Below are 21,718 nucleotides of genomic sequence, written 5' to 3'. Positions count from 1 at the left end.
TTGTCAGCGAAACTAGGCGTCCAACAGCCACAGAGACCTCTAATATTGGACACTGGGTTTAATCCTGTTCTGTATTAAACAGACATATTTGATACTGGGTGATTGTGATATAGTTAATCTGACCCTTTATTCATTCAATTCCAAAAGTGAATAACATTGATTCAAGTACAGTGACTACCTTGCCAATCTGTCAATAAAGTGATGTCAGTTAATGCAGATCTGTGTCTGAACTGAATTCCATTACTTATTCATGTTACTGACTCGACTGTCTCTCTCTTCTCTCCCCTCTCTCTCTCCTGCCTCTCAGTCTCTGGTGCTCCTCTCTCTCTCTGGTGTCTCTCACTCCCTCTGCTTCCTCTCTCTCCCTCTGTCTCTCTCAGCTGCCACTCACTCTCTTCGGTGCTTAGGAAGGCAGGTGGGATAGTTTCCTTTGGTAGCCGAGGGCTGAGATTATAAGAACAGGGAGAATGTGCTGGAACTGCATCAACCACCAGTTAGACCACAGCCATATTACAGGAAGAATGTGATCACACGAGAGAGACTGCAGAGGAGATTTATTTATTTATTTATTTAAATTTAGAGTACCCAATTACTTTTTTCCAATTAAGGGGTAATTTATTGTGGCCAATCAACCTACCCTGCACAACCTTGTGTTGTGGGGGCGAAACCCACGTAAACACGGGGAGAATGTGCAAACTCCACACGGACAGTGACCCAGAGTCGGGATCGAACCTGGGGACCTCATGTTGCCAGTTGCAGAGGAGATTTATGATGATGTTACCAGGGATGGAGAATTTTAACTTTGAGGAAATATTGGATGTCCCCAGTGTGAATTCGCCGGTGTATAGTGAGTTGCTCCGATCGCATGAATCTCGTCCCACAGTGAGAGCACCTGAATGGTCTCTCATCAGTGTGAACAAGCTGATGGGATATCAGTTCCCTGGACGTTTTATAGAATTTCCCACAGTTTAGACATTTGAAAGGTCTGTCTTTAATAATAATCATCTCTGTTGTCTCAAGTAAGCTCACATTAACATTGCAATGAAGTGAAAAGCCCCGAGTCGCCACATTCTGCCGTCTGTTCGGGTACACGGAGGGAGAATTCAGAATGTCCAAATTACCCAACAGCTCGTTAGATAGACTCGGTCAGTTCTCACTGGAACAACAGAGGTTGAGAGGCGAGCTGATAGAGGTTTACAAGATTATGAGTGGTATGGACAGAGTGGATAGTCAGGTGCTCTTTCCTAGGGTAGGAGAGTCAAGTACTCGGGGACATGGGTTTAAAGTGTGCGGGGAAAAGTTCAGAACAGATGTGCAAAGCAGGTTTTTTACACGGTGGGAAATATATGGAACATGCTGCCTGGGGAGGTGGTGGGAGCAGGTATGGTAGCGGCATTTAAGGGACATCTAGATAAATATATGAATAGGGTGGGAGTGGAAGGATATGGACTTCAGAAGTGCAGATGGTTTTAGTTTAGGCAGTTATCATGGTCGGCGTAGGCTTGGAGGACCGAAGGGTCTGTTCCTGTGCTGCATTCTATGTTCTTTTTAAATTTAGAGTACCCAATTCATCTTTTCCAATTAAGGGGCAATTTAGCATGTTCAATCCAACTACCCTGCACATCTTTTGCGTTGTGGGGGTGACATCCATGCAAACACAGGGCGAATGTGCAAACTCCACACGGACAGTGACCCAGAGCTGGGATTGAACCTGGGACCTCGGTGCCGTGAGACTGCAGTGCTACCACTGCGCCACCGTGCTGCTCTTGTATTGTTCTATGTTCACCTCTTTCGGGACTCATGGGAGGAAACCGGAGCACCCGGAGGAATCCCACGCAGACACGGGGAGAACATGCAGACTCCGCACAGACAGTGACCCAAGTCGGGAATCGAACCTGGGACCCTGGCGCTATGAAGCAACAGTGCTAACCACTGTGCTACTGTACCACCCCAATATGATCCCACTAGTATTTCAGCAAGGCGGATGACTGCAGGAATCCCTTCCCACAATCAGATGAATGGCCTCTCCCCAGTGTGAATCCGCTGGTGGACAGTGAGTTGAGATGATCGCCTGAACCCAGTCCCACAGCGAGAGAACCTGAACGGTCTCTCATCAGTGTGAATGTGTTGATGGGACATCAGCTCCCAGGAGCCTTCATAACATTTCACATATCTGGGCATTTAAAATGTCTCCCATCAGTGTGAACATGTTGATGGTACATCCGTTTTCCAGAGCTTTTAAAGCACTTCACACAGTGCAGACATTTGAAAGGTATTTTGTCAGTGTGAACTTGCTGGTGTCTCAGCAGGGTGGATCTCTGAGTGAATCCCTTCCCACACTCAGTGCAGGCAGATGGTCTCTCCCCGGTGTGAACTCGCTGCTGTTTCAGTCGCTTGGATGAATCAATTAATCCTTTTCCACACACAAACCAGGTGAACAGGTTCTCCCAGTGTGAACCCGCTGTTGTGTCAGCAAGTTTGATGACCAAGTAGATCCCTTCCCACACACGGAGCAGATGAATGGTCTCTCCCCAGTGTGAGTGCGTCGATGAGTTTCCAGCTCAGACGGTAAACCAAATGCCGCCTCACATTCCCCACATTTCCACGGTTCCGCGCGAGTGTGATTGCGCTTGTGTCTTGACAGGCCAGAAGATTGGCTGAAACCTCGTCCACACACACAACACATCTATGGTTTCTCTCCACTGTGAATGGTGTTTTTTCCTTCCATGTGAATCGATGGAATTCCCTGCCCAGTGAAGCAGTTGAGGCTTCTCCATTAAATGTTTTCAAGATAAAGATAGATAGTTTTTTGAAGAATAAAAGAATAAAGGGTTATGGTGTTCTGGCGGGAAAGTGGAGCTGAGTCGACAATAGATCAGCCATGATCTCATTGAATGGCAGAGCAGGCTCAAAGGTCCAGATGGCCTACTCCTGCTTCCAGTTCTTATGTTCTTATATTATGTTCAAAACCTGCTGATATTCAGTAAGGATAACTTAAGCGACTCCGTCAGATCCTGATGTGATGTTTCCTGAATGCAAACCTTCCCCTTCCAATATCCTGTGAAATCAGTTTAGACAGAAAAAAGGAGTGAGAGAAAATCCAGAAAAACACAATGGTGGATTGTGAAATTGAGCTGAAATCTGGTCATTTGTGAGGCCGGCACTAGGAAAAGGTGACCTTGAAAACTGCTAGATGTTCACAAAAGAACAACTGATTCACTGATGTAGTTCAGGGAAGGGAACCTTCCACAGGTCTGGGCCAGAAACGTTTCAGGCCTCTGTGGGGGGAGGAGAGTGAGAAAAGATTGAGAACAGAGGCGGAGAAGGAGAGGGGATTTATATTTCCAAAATCTGAGATTCAGGCTACTAGACTAGAAGGGCTTGAGGTTCATAAGGAGGAGGTGTTAACAATTCTGGAAAGGGTGAAAATAGATAAGTCCCCTGGGCCAGATGGGATTTATCCTAGGATTCTTTGGGAAGCTAGGGAGGAGATTGCTGAGTCTTTGGCTTTGATCTTTAAGTCACCTTTGTCAATAGGAATAGTGCCAGAAGACTGGAGGATAGCAAATGTTGTCCCCCGCCGGTTGCGGCGATGACTAGCTAAGCCGCACGTTTCGGCGGCTCCAGCTCCAACGGACCTTCAGGCTCTTTTAAGAGCCCCAACGGGAAATTTTCGCGCGACGAAACCCGGTGTGGGGTGAGTGAATAGGGAGTCGTCCCCCCCAACGAAAGAGGAAAATATCGGCGGCGGCGGCTGCAGCGCGAGGAATCCTCAATGAGAGGGACAGAAAGGGAGGAGACACAAGATGGCGGCGGAGAAAGCCCAGGCGGCATGGGGGCCCGAGCAAGATGAATTCTTGAGACGGTGTGTGGAGCTACTAAAGAGGGAGGTGCTGACCCCGATGCTACAGGCAATTGAGGGGCTCAAGGAGGCACAAAGGACCCAGGAGACAGAGCTCCGCGTGGTGGAGCAGAAGGTGACGGATAACGAGGACGAGATCCTGGGCCTGGCGGTCAAAACACAGACGCACGAGGCGCTCCACAAAAAGTGCATTGAAAGGATTGAGGCCCTAGAAAACAGAGCGCGAAGGAAGAACCTTCGGATACTGGGTCTCCCTGACATCCAGGAAAGCGAATGAACAAAGAGACAAAGGGATCTCTGCAAATCAATTCAAATGGTATCAAGTTTCACATACTCGACGCCCATAGGTCATCCTATATCCCTCCTGACCTGTTTGATCTATTCTGATTGGCTCACTTCCAATCCCTTCCTCTGGCCCCTATTACTCAGCATCCTTTTCTCCTGCTTTGGTGGACACACCTCTTCCTGCTTTTCCATGCGGTCTGAAATCCTTTGTCTGTGAACTCACCAGAATTAGACTGGCCTACCTCTACATTACATTAATTAATATCTCTAAAGTAACTATTTTATATCACATTCGTCATTCCCTCCTTTTATCATTCCATGATAACCGAACTACCCAATCCATAGCTACGGTTCCTCATCTAAAAAGATCCGTCGCTGCATTTCCAATTCCTGGCTTAGCCCCCCCTCATCTGCTGCACCCTCATGGATTTTAACAGTTAAGATTTTAGGGGCGTTGATCTGTTCCAGTGCACCCCGCATTCTACCCAACACACATTTAAGGATAGCTAGGCCCACAAAGATGCAGACGATAGCCACCACTAAATACATGGCCATATTTATCAACCAGTCCTTCCAACCTCCAAATCCCCAGTTACCCCAAGAGCCAGGATCCTGCATTCCGTCCAGGTGATCCCGTATATGATCCATAAATTTAGTGATGTTAGCGGTCAAGTCCTGAACTCCCAGGATACACTTGCCCTGCACTATGGCGCATACCCCACCCTCATGGGCCAGAAGATAGTCAAGAGCATACCGGTGCTGCATTGCAAACAACCGTAGCTGAGACAATTCCTTGGTTATTGCCCCGAGGGCTCCCAAGGTTTCATTTCCCAAGATGGTAAGGCCACAAATAAAATAATTCCTATCGCTGACAGCCAAGGAACCCCCCACACCTCCCAGTGTCAAGACGCTCAGAATCCCCCACCCGGCTGAGTGGCCCCGGTTGGGTGCGAGAACCTGAGGTTTTTTCCAGTTCTCGCAAAATTCAGCAGAGACTGCCCGGCGTGCTAACTGATTATGCAGCTGCCACGCCGAAGGGCAGGGGACTGTGGTAGGGACTAGAGTCCCTATAGCAATTTGGCGGGGAAATGGGGGTGACAAAACGTTGGTCGCTGTGCCATTAAATAAAAAGTAGTATCCTTGCTCCGTGTGCAGGCTAGCATCACAATCAGTATATTGGTTGCGTAAGGATCCCCCAGTAGCCCAGTTTATCCAGCTTTGAAATGCCCATTTGGGCCGCCTAGCAATGCGGAAAGCCCTAGTCCCAACAGTGATATGAGAGACATTCGCCCAGCCACAAAGGAGCTGGAGGCCGGCGTTCAATGGAACGCAAGTGGTGTTGTAACAAATACATTGGCCAGACGCCTGAGTGATATGGCACCTCCTGTCCGTACAGGTGGGGAACAGACATGTTATATTCGTTTCCACCTCTACCAGCAAACAGCCGTATCCTTCACTGCGGAAACAATTCTCGTACGACCGGGAATCCCTATTGGGAGTGAAGTGGCTAGGTATGTACGCCCTCCACCGTTGCAGCCTATCATACTGTGAATGGGAATTATCCCGAGGAAGGGGAAGGCAAATAGCCGGTGGTGCTGAACCCGGATCGTAAGGAAGAGTGACTTGCTCAGACAGTGGCTCGGAATGCTGACAATGAACCACCGTTTGGGGAGTGCCCCAAAGCGGTGAAACAGAAAATAACCTAGACACCGCTGCGGGGTTCGGGTAGCAGACAACCCGTCCCTGGCCATACAAGCGGTGGTAAATCTGGTAAAAGAGATTCATACTACCCGGGTTTTCCTCAGTTTGGCCTTTAACTAACTTAAGTGTATCTCCCGGTAACCTACGTTCTAGCTGTACTTCCCTTCTCACACGCCCCGTCCTCTCTCTAGTCCCTCTCTCTTTCTCATAGCCTCTTCCTACGCTTTATTGCACCAATCTTAACACATCCAAAATCAAATTTACATGTATTCCAAAAACAAGGCAATGTCCATATAATATTCCCTTCCCATCGCCGGGACCGGTGCAATTGCTTCATGAGTCCTGCATTCTCCTTAACTTTGACGACCTTCCATGAGTCGATACCATGTCCTCGTATAGGGGGGCAGCGAAGAACATCACCTTTGCATAGGTGATGTATCCTTGTAGATTGGTTGGGGTTACAAACATAGATAATATTCCCCTTTTCCATGTCCATCGCCAGTAACACTCCAAGCGAGGTGAGGCCAAATATCACACAGACGGTGCGTAGCCACCCCATCATGCTCCACACCTGTAAAATAGCACTGGAGAAGGGAGGCAGGTTAATCTGTCCAAGAAAATGAGGCCCGTTATCAGAACTCAACTGAGCTGGTCTACTGTACCGGGGAATGATTTCCCGCATCAAGACTTTAACCACAGTAGCAGCTTTATTATCGATAGTCGGATACGCCTCGACCCATCTGCTGAACACATCCACAATGACCAAAACATATTTATAACATTGACACCTTTCCAACTCAATGTAATCCATTTGGAGCGTCTCAAAGGGACCACTGGGCAACGGGGTTTGCCCCATCCCACAAGGGATACCTTTTCCGGTGTTATATTGCTGACAAATCAAACACCGATTACTGATGCTCTGGGCCAACCCCTGCACCAAGTGTCCAGCAAAAAATCACTAGTCCCTCGAGCCCCACAATGAGTTGCAAAGTGTACACATTCAATGACCCATAAAGCCAGTACATCAGACATACAAGTCTGATGTGCTGGCGTGGTCCATAAAGAGGAAACAGAATCATATGTACAACCTAACCGTTTCCATATTTGTTTATCACTCTCAGGAGCGTCCTCCTGTAACCTTATGACGTCTTGGATGGTTGGCATTGACTTGTCAGAAGCAGACATATTAATAGTAGATCGTTTAGTCTGACTTAACATTTTAGGCACCATCACTTGCTGAATTTGCGTGGCTGTCCGCGCTGCACAATCTGCTCGTTCATTACCAACGTCAACTGGGGTTGTACCATTTGTGTGGGCAGCGCATTTAATAACGGAAATCTGCGCGGGCATAAGGAGGGCCTGCAGTAAGTCATTAACTAAACCCCGGTGGGATATTTGATCACACATAATCATGTCAGGTTGTTCTGACGAAATGTCACTCAAATCGCCCCTTATTGTGGTAGTTTCCTGAATCAAGGCTAAACAGTCGTGGCCAGGTGCGTCTTCATGGACAGGGGGACCACGAAGAAAACAGGCTGGATTGATAGTGGTACAGTGGTTAAATGTCAGACGTGGATTGTTCAAAAGGTATACCTCATACCTATTCTGACGAGCTGCGGTAAGATGCTGAGTCTGCAGTTGCCCCAATAGTGCGATGACCGAGTGGGAGCTATACACCGTAATATCCTGTTGGAGGGTGAGAGCATGTAACGGCTATGCGATGGCATTGATTGAACGTAAATCCTGTACTAATCGGTACTGGTCTGGTTTGGCTGGTTTAGGCATAGCAAGTATGGGGGTGTTACATTCTGATTGGCAAGGGACCACAATACCCTGTTGCAACAGCTCTTGAATTAATTTGTCTATTGACAGAGCAGCTTGGGATTTCAGGGGGTATTGCCGAATGGAAGGTAGCTTTACATGATCCTTAATCATTACCTTTATAGGTGTAACATTTGTCTTTCCCACTTGTGATGGGTATTCCGCCCAGACCTGTGGATTGACATATTCCAACACATCATGTCCCCAGTGATGCTGCAGTCGAGTGTTCGTTGTTTCAGGGACCTCAAAATATTTTATGGTAGTGCCGTCCGGCATGACTTGAAGTGCGTACTTCTGTTGGATCCAAATGATCCACTGCCCTCCTTACCATTTGCCCCAGATCCCTGGCATGGTACTGGTCGTGGACCTGACGTGTAATATGAGGGCTTACCGAAGCTGACTGTGGCCATAAATGTGGTGGTATTGTAACAAAATCGGCTGTACCTTCTTTTCCCGTGACTGTGGCTGTAACCTTGAGTGGCCATTCGGTCCCAATTAATGGCCGGTATTTGTCCTCCAACTCCCTGTTTTGTCCAGTTCTGTCATAGGCCAGGGTAACGTGATGCAGTGAATGTTCAATGTCTAACGTCCACCACTGGGGGTGATAGAAATATAGCACTGTTGTCTCATCCTCCATGATTTAACCGTTACCCCCTCGTCTCCGCACTCTAGCTGTAGCTGGAAGATACACAGTAAATCTCGGGCCAACAAGTTACAGTCCAATCCAGTAGTCACTACAAACTGATGATCTGCAGACTTATTCTCGTAAGTGACTGTCACAGGTTCAGAAATAGGATACTCACACACCTGTCCTTGGAACCCCGACAATTGCTGCGTGTGGTCGGATAGTGGTAGTCGAAGTTCTGATTGCACAGAAGACATGGCTGCTCCAGTGTCGATTACAAATGAGTGATGTTGATCTCCTATCTGCAGAGAGATAATAGGTTCCCTGTCCGATTGGAGAGTCCTTATGACTAAATTAGCTAGTCAATCCTGTGTTGGGAAAGGGTTTTCCTGGAAGAAGTCAGTGTATCTCACCTGTCCTCCCCTTGGTGGGTACCCCCTCCTTTGGGTCGGGTAATCTCCTTCTCCTGCCTGTCTTTTAAAGGGGCATTCCTGTTGCCAGTGATCTGCACGGCCGCAATTATAACATGCATTGCTCCCTCTATATCTGCCCCGTCCTCGTCTCCCAGTAGACCAATGGCCCCTCAGAGGGGGCGGCGGTTGTAAAGCTGTTGATGCATACGGTGGGCCATAAAAAGGAGCTGAGGGTCCCTTTGGGTGGGTTTGGTATCTTCCTAATCGGCAACTGTCTCCGAATCTCACCAGGGGGCACTCTAGCTATTTCCTCTGGTTCTTCGACATCTCTCCCTGTCACTAGAGGGAGTTCTTTCTCTTCAAAATCATCTGTTGCAGCTTCCTTTGTTCTACAAACCTTGCGGTTTCACCTTAGTTTGGAGGGACTTAGGTGGTATACTTAATTGTTTCTGGTGAAGATCAAGCCCTTCTCTCGCTGTCCGAGATCTGGTTCTAGAGCTAACTGGGCTTGCGAAACAGAGCTCCTCTTTCTCTACTGATCGTGAAGATGGTAAATCAGGACCCATACTATCACCCAAAAGGGCTTGAGTTACTGGCATAATTGGAATCTGGGAGCAGTGACTGGATATCAATTATTATACTCTGTTGGTTCTGGAATTAGTGCAGACAATGTTACAGGTGCAGTCGGAACTTTTAGTGAACATTTTCTAAATTATTGAATTAATTATTTTCTGTCAATTCAAGGCCAGCCATTGAACTACGTAGCTCATCTCTTGTTTGACCCGCGTCTTTCCTGTCTCTACTTGCGCGTTTTTTTGGGGTTTTTTTGGCAAAGCGATTGAAAAGGTTCTAACAGTGTTTTTTTTTTAAACTTAAAAATGTTTGAAAATTCAAATTGAATTACTGCAACTTGCAAGCTTAGCTCTGATCTCAACTCAGAACTAAATTTACGATTTGCTTAACACAAACTTGTATAACATTTACAACTTAATTAATTCTTTATCTTAACAATTTTTCTTTTAACAAGTTTTTCTTACATTCACAAAAATGTTGGCACAGTCAACTATCATCTCCAGATTTACACTTTTTAAAATGGTGTCCCCACACACACCCATGACCGGACGCCCCATGAAAGGGACAGAATACTTGTTAGGTTTAGACCTGACCAGCCCCGAAGTAACGGCCCTCACATACGAGAAAGCCGTGGAGCAATTAGTTGCTAATGTTAAAACGGCTCAGCTAGCAGCCGCGGTAAAATTGGGCACCAAGAAGAAACAGAGCAAGGCTTGTTTCGACAAGACAGTGCATGCAACGGAGTACGATATCGGACAGCAAGTGATGCTGTCTGTGTATAACCCCAGCACATTCCTGGCACCAAAATACTCGGGTCCATATTCCATTGCGGACAAAGTAAGCCCATCCGTTTACAAAATAAAGTACCCCAATTGTAAGACTGCGTGGTTTCATATCAACCAGTTAAAGGCTTATGGAGCACAGTCGAACCACGCACACCACGTCATGCTTGACGCAGCAGACCACACCCCGTCCACAGCCAACATAACCCGACCAACCCCCACGACATCCAGCCCAGCCACAGACTCGACCCCCGAAATATACACTCCGCCCCGGAACGCCCACAGACTGCAGCAGCAGAGACAGCGACTGGGACTCGGGCGAGAGCCACAGCACTCCTCCCTACTATCCCCATGCAAACGGACCCACGCCCAGTGACTCCGACTACGATCCAAGCGATCCCATCCTGATCACTTTTCTGAACAAACCCCACCACCGACCACCGAACCACACTGACAACCCCGATTTTGTCCCCACCCAACTAGACACCAATTACTGGAACCGTGACAACACATACCGCCTCGTCCGCAATGACGAGAGCGACCCCAACTCACACCAGGCAGCCCTTTCAGCCCTAATCCACTCCAGAGTTTGGCACCCGGGAGAAGGTGACGACCTCGGGTCTGACTCCCAAACCGCCAACCCCTTTGCGACCCTGTTCGCAACCGAGAACTGAGGTGTCCAGATGACGTTTTAAAGGAACCGCTTGGGAAAAGTGTTGTTCTTTCTGATGGAACCTGCAGAATGTTTTATGTTGTTAGTAAGTTTGTTCAATGTTGTTTGTCCGACAGGAGAATTTTTTTTCCACACGCTTGTTCAGCGGAACTAGCTTATCTGCAGATACTGGTCAAGAGACCACACGCTCGTTCAGAGGAACTAGCTTTTCAGCTGATATTTGTTCGGGTATCAGACGCCCGATTGTAACTGCCCTTCTGGTTCGAACGATAGAACCACTATGGCAGCCCCACCACGATGACTACATTTTTGCCCGTTCTTGTCGGTTGCTCAGGCAGTGGAGAAACGGCGTGAGACCCGCCCTGCCTGGGGACCCCCCCCGCTGGTCAACTACGCTCGGGTAGGAGAGATACGGCATTGGTAGCCGTCCTACCCGGGGACTCCATCCATCTCTTACCCGTCGCGGCCCATACGCACCTCATTTGACATCTTTCATTTCAAAAAGTTTTTTATTTGTTTTAGATAACCTTTAGGTTGCCGCCATATGCTATTTACATCCTGGAACATTTGGATGGTAACTCAGCACTGGTTCATGATTGGGAAGTGTGCCGTGTCCTAAAACTTGTTTTGAAAAAAAAATAAGGGAGTCACACATAGTGACCAATTATAAGGGAATAATTGACACCAAAGGACAGACACACTAGCATCCCATATATTAAACAAAGATAGTTACAGGTACTATGCTTGTTCCTACAGAACTCCAGAAGCTCCAGGATCGGAGAAAATAAAGAGAAGAGAAGAAAGAAAAGGAAAAGAGAACAGCCATGAGGACTTCCTTCATCGTGATCAACACACTACTTTTGGACATTTGGTTGCGCGTGACCGCGAACCCCATGACTTCAAACCTCCCAGCCGTTAATGTTTCACTGCCACGCAGTACCCAGAGCCCAGTCACCAGCGACACTGCATCATCCTGGTGTGCCAGGTTCATAACCTGGTACTCCCTGTCCTATGTGATCGAAGAACTGTTGGCGTTGGCGATACTCTGCTGTGTAGTGCAGACTATGCGCCTACGTAAATGGAGAAGGAGAGCCTACCGCGCTCGAACCCCGGTATATAGGATCAGATCCCCTATGTTCGGTTACGACCAGACCCCCGACCCCCGCGAATGCAATAATAAAGTGCATTCACTTGCGTTTATTGTTGTAATAAATAAAGAAATGTACAAACTTTTTCATAAGCAAAACAATTGTATGATCCTGAGCTTGACTGCCAAGCCAGGAAAGATTATATGGAATGATGTGATTTTGTTGTATGCCTGAGGAAGGTAGGATAATGAAATGTTTAGCGAGTGTAGTGTACTAAGGATAAGTTAGAGGTTCCAAGTTTGTTATTTTGTAATGCATGCCCCTGTCTGACATAGCGCCCTTAGAATTGTTAGTTAAAATTTTTTGTGCATAGCTATGGTCAGAGCAGAGGCCATGTAGGAGGTGTCCCCCCACCCCCCGGTCAGGGAATGGAAAGAAAAAAATGATGTGATCCTTCACGCTTCGCGTTAGGATCACAAGGAGAGAATGTAGCCACTTAAAATGGCTAACTCCCGATTAGAATGGCCAAACCCCGATTTAAAATGGCGAACGGAAGAGGCTGATGGGAAAATCAGCCAACAGGACTCAAACAGACAGCTGCAGGTAAAACAGTGTATTCGCCTCTGGGGAAGCCAGACCGAATCGATACCTGCAACCATCAACATCACAACAACCCAGCCATCTGCATATTAATCAGCCATCCCCAGGAACAATTGCTACAAATTAGCAACACAAAGCCGACCCAGACCTTTCGGCGCCAGCAGGAGCTGACACAAAGGAAGGTAAACATCCACCCCTCGATCAAGGAATCGCTCCAGTATTGGAGAACGTCGAACCAAGTGATTGGGACCAAGTCCAATCACTTGGAACCAGGTACAAGATCTGCCCCAAGAGGCGGGAAGCCCCTGGGGACTATAAGAATAGGGGCCAAGTTCAACTCGACCCTTCGAAACCCTTCTGCAAGATAACGTAAGTTTTACTCCAGCGATCGCTACCAGATAGACACTCCTGACTATCGACCTGTACCAGCTTTTGATTCCCGCAGGCTCAGAACCCATTCAAAAGACCATTCGTTTCCCTGACCTGGTGGGCCATTTCCAAAGTTACGTATTGGCCTGTTAGTTGTAGGAAGTAGTTTAGCAGTAGATTTAATGTATAAGTATTAATTGCTGTATATAATAAATGAGCGTTGATTTAACTCTTACTAAGCGGTGTGTTGGATTATTAATCATTACTCGGACTTGAACCACGTGGCGGTATCAGAAAGATACCTGGCGACTCATGAGCAAAGGTGACAGAATAAGAATAAGTAAACTAAGGCTAAAATGAGCAACAGTAGATAGGCCAACGAGAAGAGAGGCCATATTGGATTTGGTACTGGGTAATGAACCAGGACAGGTGTTAGATTTGGAGGTAAGTGAGCACTTTGGTGATAGTGACCACAATTCGATTACGTTTACTTTAGTGATCAAAAGGGATAGGTATATACCGCAGGGCAAGAGTTATATCTGGTGTAAGGCAATTATGATGCTATGAGGCAAGACTTAGGATGGAGAGGAAAACTGCAGGGGATGGACAATGGAAATGTGGAGCTTGTTCAAGGAACAGCTACTGCGTGTCCTTGATAAGTATGTACCTGTCAGGCAGGGAGGAAGTGGTCGCGCAAGGGAACCGTGGTTTACTAAAGCAGTCGAAACACTTGCCAAGAGGAAGAAGGAGGCTGATGTAAAGATGAGACGTGAAGGTTCAGTTTGGGCGCTCGAGAGTTACAAATTTGCTCGGAAGGACCTAAAGAGAGAGCTAAGAAGAGCCAGGAGGGAACATGAGAAGTCTTTGGCAGGTAGGATCAAGGATAACCCTAAAGCTTTCTATAGATATGTCAGGAATAAAAGAATGACTAGGGTAAGAGTAGGGCCAGTCAAGGACAGTAGTGGGAAGTTGTGCGTGGAGTCCGAGGAGATAGCAGAGGTGCTAAATGAATATTTTTCGTCAGTATTCACACAGGAAAAAGACAATGTTGTCGAGGAGAAATCTGAGATTCAGGCTACTAGACTAGAAGGGCTTGAGGTTCATAAGGAGGAGGTGTTAGCAATTCTGGAAAGTGCGAAAATAGATAAGTCCCCTGGGCCGGATGGGATTTGTCCTAGGATTCTCTGGGGAGCTAGGGAGGAGATTGCTGAGCCTTTGGCTTTGATCTTTAAGTCATCTTTGTCTACAGGAATAGTGCCAGAAGACTGGAGGATAGCAAATTTTGTCCCCTTGTTCAAGAAGGGGAGGAGGGACAACCCTGGTAACTATAGATCAGTGAGCCTTACTTCTGTTGTGGGCAAAATCTTAGAAAGATTTATAAGAGATAGGATGTATATTCATCTGGAAAGGAATAATTTGATTAGAGATAGTCAACACGGTTTTGTGAAGGGTGGGTCGTGCCTCACAAACCTTATTGAGTTCTTTGAGAAGGTGACCAAACAGGTGGCTGAGGGTAAAGCAGTTGATGTGGTGTATCTGGATTTCAGTAAAGTGTTTGATAAGGTTTCCCACGGTAGGCTACTGCAGAAAATACGGAGGCATGGGATTCAGGATGATTTAGCAGTTTGGATCCGAAATTGGCTCGCTGGAAGAAGACAAAGGGTGGTGGTTGATGGGAAATGTTCAGGCTGGAGTCTAGTTACTAGTGGTGAACCACAAGGATCTGTTTTGGGGCCACTGCTGTTTGTCATTTTTATAAATGACCTGGAGGAGGGCGTAGAAGGATGGGTGAGTAAATTTGCAGATGACACTAAAGTCGGTGGAGTTGTGGACAGTGCAGAAGGATGTTACAAGTTACAGAGGGACATAGATAAGCTGCAGTGCTGGGCTGAGAGGTGCAAATGGAGTTTAATGCAGAAAAGTGTGAGGTGATTCATTTTGGAAGGAATAACAGGAAGACAGAGCACTGGGCTATTGGTAAGATTCTTGGCAGTGTGGATGAGCAGAGAGATCTTGGTGTCCATGTACATAGATCCCTGAAAGTTGCCACCCAGGTTGAGAGGGTTGTTAAGAAGGCGTATGGTGTGTTAGCTTTTATTGGTAGAGGTATTGAGTTTCGGAGCCATGAGGTCATGTTGCAGCTGTACAAAACTCTGGTGCGGCCGCATTTGGTGTATTGCGTGCAATTCTGGTCGCCGCATTATAGGAAGGATGTGGAAGCATTGGAAAGGGTGCAGAGGAGATTTACCAGAATGTTGCCTGGTATGGAGGGAAGATCTTATGAGGAAAGGCTGAGGGACTTGAGGCTGTTTTCGTTAGAGAGAAGAAGGTTAAGAGGTGACTTAATTGAGGCATACAAGATGATCAGAGGATTGGATAGGGTGGACAGTGAGAGCCTTTTTCCTCGGATGGTGATGTCTAGCACGAGGGGACATAGCTTTAAATTGAGGGGAGATAGATATAGGACAGATGTCAGAGGGTTCTTTACTCAGTAGTAAGGGCATGGAATGCCCTGCCTGCAACAGTAGTGGACTCGCCAACACTAAGGACATTCAAATGGTCATTGGATAGACATATGGACGATAAGGGAATAGTGTAGATGGGCTTTAGAGTGGTTTCACAGGTCGGCGCAACATCGAGGACCGAAGGGCCTGTACTGCGCTGTAATGTTCCATGTTCTATGAAATTCTTTGGAGAGTCTTTGGACCTGAGAGAGTTGTGGGGACAGAGTCCTTGTGTATATTTCAGGCTGAGATAGATTTTTGATCAGTGAGGGAACCTAGGATTACAGGGAAAGGGCAGGAAAGTGAACGTGAGAAATGTTGGTTTCAGCCATGATCCAATTGTAAGGTGTTGCAGGCTGGAAAGGCCGAATGGCCTACTCCTGTTCCTATTTCCTCTGGTCTTATTCCCACCTACCCCTGATAAACTTTCACCCCCTTGATTTTCAAGAATCTATCCAGCTCTGCCTTAAAAACATTCACAGACTCTGCTTCCACTGCCCTTCGAGGAAGAGAGTTCCAAAGACTCCCAACCCCCTGAGAAAGAAGTTCTCCTCTGCCTTAAATGGACAAGTTATTGCTTTTGAAGTGACTCCAATTTCTAGATTCTCCCACAAGAGAAAACATCCTTTCCACATCCACCCTGTCAAGGCTCCTCAGCATCTTCTACTGTTCAATCACGTCACCTAAACTCCATCGGACACAAGCCCAGCCTGTCCAATCATTCCTCATAAGACCAGCCTCCAATTCCAGTTATGAGTCCAGTAAACCTTCTCTGAACTGCTTCCAACACATTGACACCATTCCTTAAATGAGAGCAATACTGTACACAGTGCTCCAGATGTGGTCTCACCAATGTCCTGTATAACTGAAGCATAACCTCCCTACTTTTGTATTCAATTCCCCTCACAATAAACGATAACATTCTATTAGCTATCCTAATTACTTGCTGTACCTGTATACTCGCCTTTTGTGATTCATGCTCTTAGACACCCAGATCCCTCTGAATCTCAGAGCTCTGCAATCTCTCACCATTTAGGTAATAAGCCTTTTTGTTCTTCCTGACAAAGTGGACAATTACACATTTTCCCACATTATTCTCAATTTGCCAGATTTTGTCCCACTCATTTAACATGTACCTTTTTAACCTCCTTATGTCCTCTTCACAATTTACTTTCCTACCTATCTTTGTATCATTGGAACATAGGAGCAGGAGTTGGCCATTCAGCCCATCGAGCCTGCTCCACCATTCAATACGATCATGGCTGATCATCCACTTCAATGCCTTTTTCCCCACACTATCCCCATATCCCTTTGTGTTATTGGTATTTAGAAATCTGTCAGTCTCTGCTTTAAACACACTCAATGACTGAGCGTCCACAGCCCTCTGGGGTAGAGAATTCCAAAGATTCACAACTTGTAGATTTCTTTTTTAAAATATTTTTTATTCTTCTTTTTCACATTTTCTCCCAAATTTACACCCAACAATAAACAATAATCAGTAACGAATGAAATATCAATCCCCATATCAATAACAACGATCCCATCCTCCCACCAAACCCCAGACATTAGCCCGCATGTTAACACATAACAAATGACAAAAAGGAATCAGGAATCACCCATAGTCACCAATAACACACACAGCCCCCCTCCCCCAACCCTCCCAGCCCCCAACCCCACTGATGTTCGATGTGATCCAATTCTCGAAAGTGCACAATGAATGATGCCCATGAATTGTAGACCCCCTCCATCCTTCCCCTCAGTTCAAATTTGACCTTTGCAAGCGTCAAGAATTCCAGCAGGTCCCCCCCCCCCTTGCCACGCCTGGGTACAGGGTGGAGAGGTTGATCTCCACCCTAACAGAATCCACCTTCGGGCGATCAATGAGGCGAAGGCTACAACATCTGCCTCCGCACCCGTTTCCAACCCCGGCTGGTCCGACACCCGAATATGGCCTCCCGAGGGCCCCGGTCCAGTTTCACTTGCAACAGTTTAGAGATTAGCCTAAACACCTTCCAGTAATCCTCCAGCTTTGGATAAGACCAAACCATATGAACGTGGTTTGCGGGGCCACCCCGCAACGTTCACACACATCTACCCCCTCAAAAAGCTGGCTCATCCTCACCCTTTAAGGTGCGCTCTATACACCACCTTCAGCTGTATCAACCCCAACCTCGCACACAAGGTGGAGGCGTTCACCCTCCGGAACACCTCACACCACAGCCCCTCCTCCATACCCTCACCCAACTCTTCCTCCCACTTTGCCTTGATCCCTTCTAGCGGCGCCTTCTCCTCCTCCAAAATAGCCCCGTAAACCGACAATACTATCCCCTTCTCCAGTCCCCCTGTCGTCAGCACCTCCTCCAGCAATGTGGAAGCCAGCTCTGCTGGGAAGTTCTGAATCTCCTTGCTGGCAAAGTCTCGAACCTGCATGTATCTAAATATTTCCCCCTGCTCCATCCCATACTTCACTCCCAGCTCCTTCGATCCCGTAAAACGACCCCCAAGAAATAAATCTTTTAGTATCCTAATTCCTTTCTCCTCCCATCTCCGAAAATTTCCATCCCACTTCCCTGGCTCAAATCGATGGTTCCCCCGAATCGGCATTTCCATTGACCTTGCCCCCAACCTGAAGTACTGTCGAAACTGTCTCCAAATTCTCAACAAAGCTATTACTACCGGACTCCCTGTGTATCTCTCCAGGGCCGTCGGGAGTGGCGCTGTCGCTAGCGCCTTCAATCCCGACCCCCTACCCAAACTCTCCTCCATTCTGACCCATTGGGAGTCAATCCCTCTGACCCAGCTCCGTACCTTCTCCACATTCAGCACCCAGTAATAATACATCAGGTTCAGAAGACTCAAACCCCCTGCCTGCCTTCCTCTCTGTGGTAGCACCTTTTTAATTCTGGCCACCTTCCCTCCCCATATGAATGAGGTCATCAGGAAAATCGGCAGGCATTGAAAAATAAACAGGAATCGCGGCAGCACATTCATTTTAGCTGCCTGTACCCGACCTGCCAGCGACAGAGGGAGACCATCCCACCTTCCAGATCAGCTTTTACTCTCCCCACCAAATTAGAAATGTTGTACCTACGGAGCCCCCCCCTCCCCCCCCCCACAATCCCGAGCAACCTCCACCCCCAGGTATCTAAAGTGAGTCCCTACCCTACTGAATAACAGCCCTGCCGCCACCCCCGGACGAGACACCACAAAATATTCACTCTTGTCTAGATTTGATTTGTAACCCGAGAAAGACCTAAACACCCGAAGCAGCTCCAGTATTCCCCCTATTGACACACTTGGTTCCGACACATATAACAGCAAGTCATAGCCATATAAAGACACCCTATGCTCTATCCCCCCCCGCACTATCTCTTTCCATACTCCCAAACTTCTTAATGCGATGGCCAATGGCTCAATCGCGAGTGCAAACAGCATGAGTGACATAGGACATCCCTGCCAAGTCCCACGGTGGAGAGGAAAGTATTCTCAGCTGATGTTATTTGTGCGGACACTGGCCCTCGGCTCCTTATATAATAGCTTTACCCAGTCCTTAAATCTGGGTCCAAACTGCCCGCATGTTAACATAAGCAAATAACAAAGGAAATCAGGAATCACCCATGGTCACCATTAACACACACAGTCCCCCTCCCCCCAACCCTCCCCCCCCCAACTAATGTTCGATGTTATACAATTCTTGAAAGTGCATAATGAATAACGCCCATGAATTGTAAAACCACTCTATCCTTCCCCTCAGTTCAAACTTAACCTTCTCAAGAGTCAAGAATTCCAACAGGTCCCCCTGCCACACCAGGGCACAGGGTGGAGAGGTTGCTCTCCAGCCCAACAGGATCCGCCTTCGGGCGATCAATGAGGCGAAGGATACAACATCTGCCTCCGCACCCGTTTCCAACACCGGCCGGTCCGACACCCCGAATATGGCCTCCCGAGGGCCCAGGTCTAGTTTCACGTGCACCACTTTAGAGATTATCCTAAAAACCTCCTACCAGTAATCCTCCAGCTTTGGACAGGACCAAAACATATGAACGTGATATGCTGGGCTACCCCCACAACGTTCACACACATCATCAAAGAGCCAACTCATCCTCGCCCTCGTGAGGTGTGCTCTATATACCACCTTCAGCTGTGTCAGCCCCAACCTTGCGCACAAGGTGGAGGCTTTCACTCTCCGGGGCACCTCACACCAGGACCCCTCCTCCATATCCACTACCAACTCTTCCTCCCACTTTGCTTTGATCCCTTCCAGTGGTGCCTTCTCCTCTTCCAAAATAGCCCCGTAAACTGCCGACACTACCCCCTTCTCCGGTCCCCCTATCCTCAGCACCTCCTCCAACAAGGTGGAGGCCGGCTCCACCGGGAAGCTCTGTATCTCCTTCCTGGAAAAATCTCGAACCTGCATCTATCTAAACATTTCCCCCTGTTGCAGCCCATACTTCACTCCCAGCTCCTTCAATCCTGAAAACTGACCCCCAAGAAACAAATCTTTTAGTGTCTTAATCCCCTTCTGCTCCCATTTCCGAAAATTTACGTCCCACTTCCCTGGTTCAAATTTGTGATTCCCCCGAATCGGCATTTCTCTTGACCCTACCCCCAACCTGAAGTGTTGGCGAAACTGCCTCCAAATTCTCCATGAAGCTATTATTACCGGACTCCCTGAGTATTTCCCTGGGGCCATCTGGAACGGTGCTGTTGTTGGCACCTTCAATCCCGACCCCCTACACAAACTCTCCTCCATTCTGACCCACTGGGAATCAACCCCTCTGACCCAGCTCCGCACCTTCTGCACATTTGCCGCCCAAACCCCGTGCATGCCTTCCCCTCTGTAGCAGCACCTTTCTAACTCTGGCCGCCTTCCCTCCCCATATGAATGAGGTAATCATTCCTTCAATCTCTCTGAAAAATATCTTTGGCAGCAAAATCGGCAGGCATTAGAAAATAAACAGAAATCACGTCAACACATTCATTTTAGCTGCCTATACCCGACCCGCCATTGACAGAGGGAGACCATCCCACCTTGCCAGATCAGCTTTCACTCTCCCCATCAAACTAGAAATGTTGTAGCTACGGAGCCCCTCCCCCACTCCCGGGCAACCTGCACCCCCAGGTAATTTATTTTAATTCAACTATGCTGTTTATCTGTTTTGTAATATTTTGGGCTGTGTGACCTGCATTGGTATCCTTCTGTTTTTATATATTCTTACCCTCTTTCTCCACTCACTATGTTAACCTGTTAACCAGTTGTTCAATTGATCTGGCATTTCATCTCCAGACTCTGGTCGCTCAAATGTACTGCCACAAATTAATTCTGCAATGTGTTGCTTGTACTTATGTGGCAATATCAGTCGTTCTGCTCTGTACCCATTTTCCACCAATTTTTCTGTTACTCTGTTGCATTCATTCATGATTTATAAAATGGTTAAAAAAACGTAACAAAAAAATTCAACTCATCCTTAAATATATTCAGTGACCCCCTAGCCTCCAGTGGTCCCTGTGGAAGAGTAATTCAGAAACTAACAACCCTCTGAGGGAAGAGATGACCGGAAATCTATAACGTGGCTACAGCACAATATTACACAACTGGAAATAATAATAATATACTTTATTACAGAACCATTAACAATATAATTAATATGTACCTTATAACAATAGACATATCTCTGTCCGATATTAATTTACTATCCCCATAAATGTCAGCCATCTCCTGGGGAAACTACCCTTTAATTGTGAATATTGGGAAAGAAACCATCCTTTTAGCCAGACGAATAAATGTGTCAAGCTGAGGGAGCAAAGGATGTCAATGTCTTTGAGAGAGAGAGACCTGGGCCAAGCTTTGCAGAGTCTGCACCCTCCCTGGATTCACTTCCTTTCCCTTCAGTTGCTGCAAGTGACCAATTGAAGGTGAGAATGAGAAAAGAAATGGAAAGGAGAGAAAAGAAAGTGTTTTACTCACAGAGGTTGGGGACAGGAGGAGATTTCACTCTGTGTGAAGCTCAATATCCATTCACGCAATGCCCGCGCTCAACTCTTCCCATTGGTCAATACCTCAGGTGAAAGGGCAGGAGGCGGGCTCAATTCGCAAATGCACAGCTGCCCCTCTCCCCGAGACATGCGCAGTCCCGGACCGGGGGAGGGAGAGATCACCGAACGGCTTCTCCCTCTGGCCGGAGCCGTCAGCCGGTTGCCTGGAAACCTTGTCTCCAGGAGCTGCAGGAGGAGGGGCTCCTGGGCCTGCGCACTGGAACCCGGTGACGACTCCGCGGAATACAGTAATTGCTATTGGCTGATTCAGGCAGGGCACCATTGTGATGTCACAGCGGAAGTGAAGGTGAAACCTCTTCCTGTCTCCAACATCTGTGAGTAAAACACTTTCTCTTCTCCCCCTTTCCATTTCTTTTCTCATTCTC

The 21,718-nt window shown here is 47.4% G+C and overlaps 1 long non-coding RNA gene across 1 annotated transcript; it reads right to left on the bottom strand.

The window, feature by feature from the left end:
• Positions 1-92: 92 nt before the first annotated feature.
• On the bottom strand, positions 93-21,518 carry LOC140420415 (uncharacterized). The gene is made up of 3 exons (XR_011946355.1): positions 21,265-21,518; positions 6,113-6,432; positions 93-3,058 (listed from the first exon to the last, which is right to left on the bottom strand). It is a non-coding gene; the product is annotated as an uncharacterized lncRNA (long non-coding RNA).
• Positions 21,519-21,718: the final 200 nt, after the last annotated feature.

The sequence above is a fragment of the Scyliorhinus torazame genome, chromosome 5, assembly GCF_047496885.1.
Source record: "Scyliorhinus torazame isolate Kashiwa2021f chromosome 5, sScyTor2.1, whole genome shotgun sequence".
In the NCBI taxonomy this organism is placed as follows: Eukaryota; Metazoa; Chordata; class Chondrichthyes; order Carcharhiniformes; family Scyliorhinidae; genus Scyliorhinus; species Scyliorhinus torazame.
The sequence above is the reverse complement of the archived record's forward strand: the minus strand, read 5'-3'. Positions and strand labels throughout refer to the sequence as shown.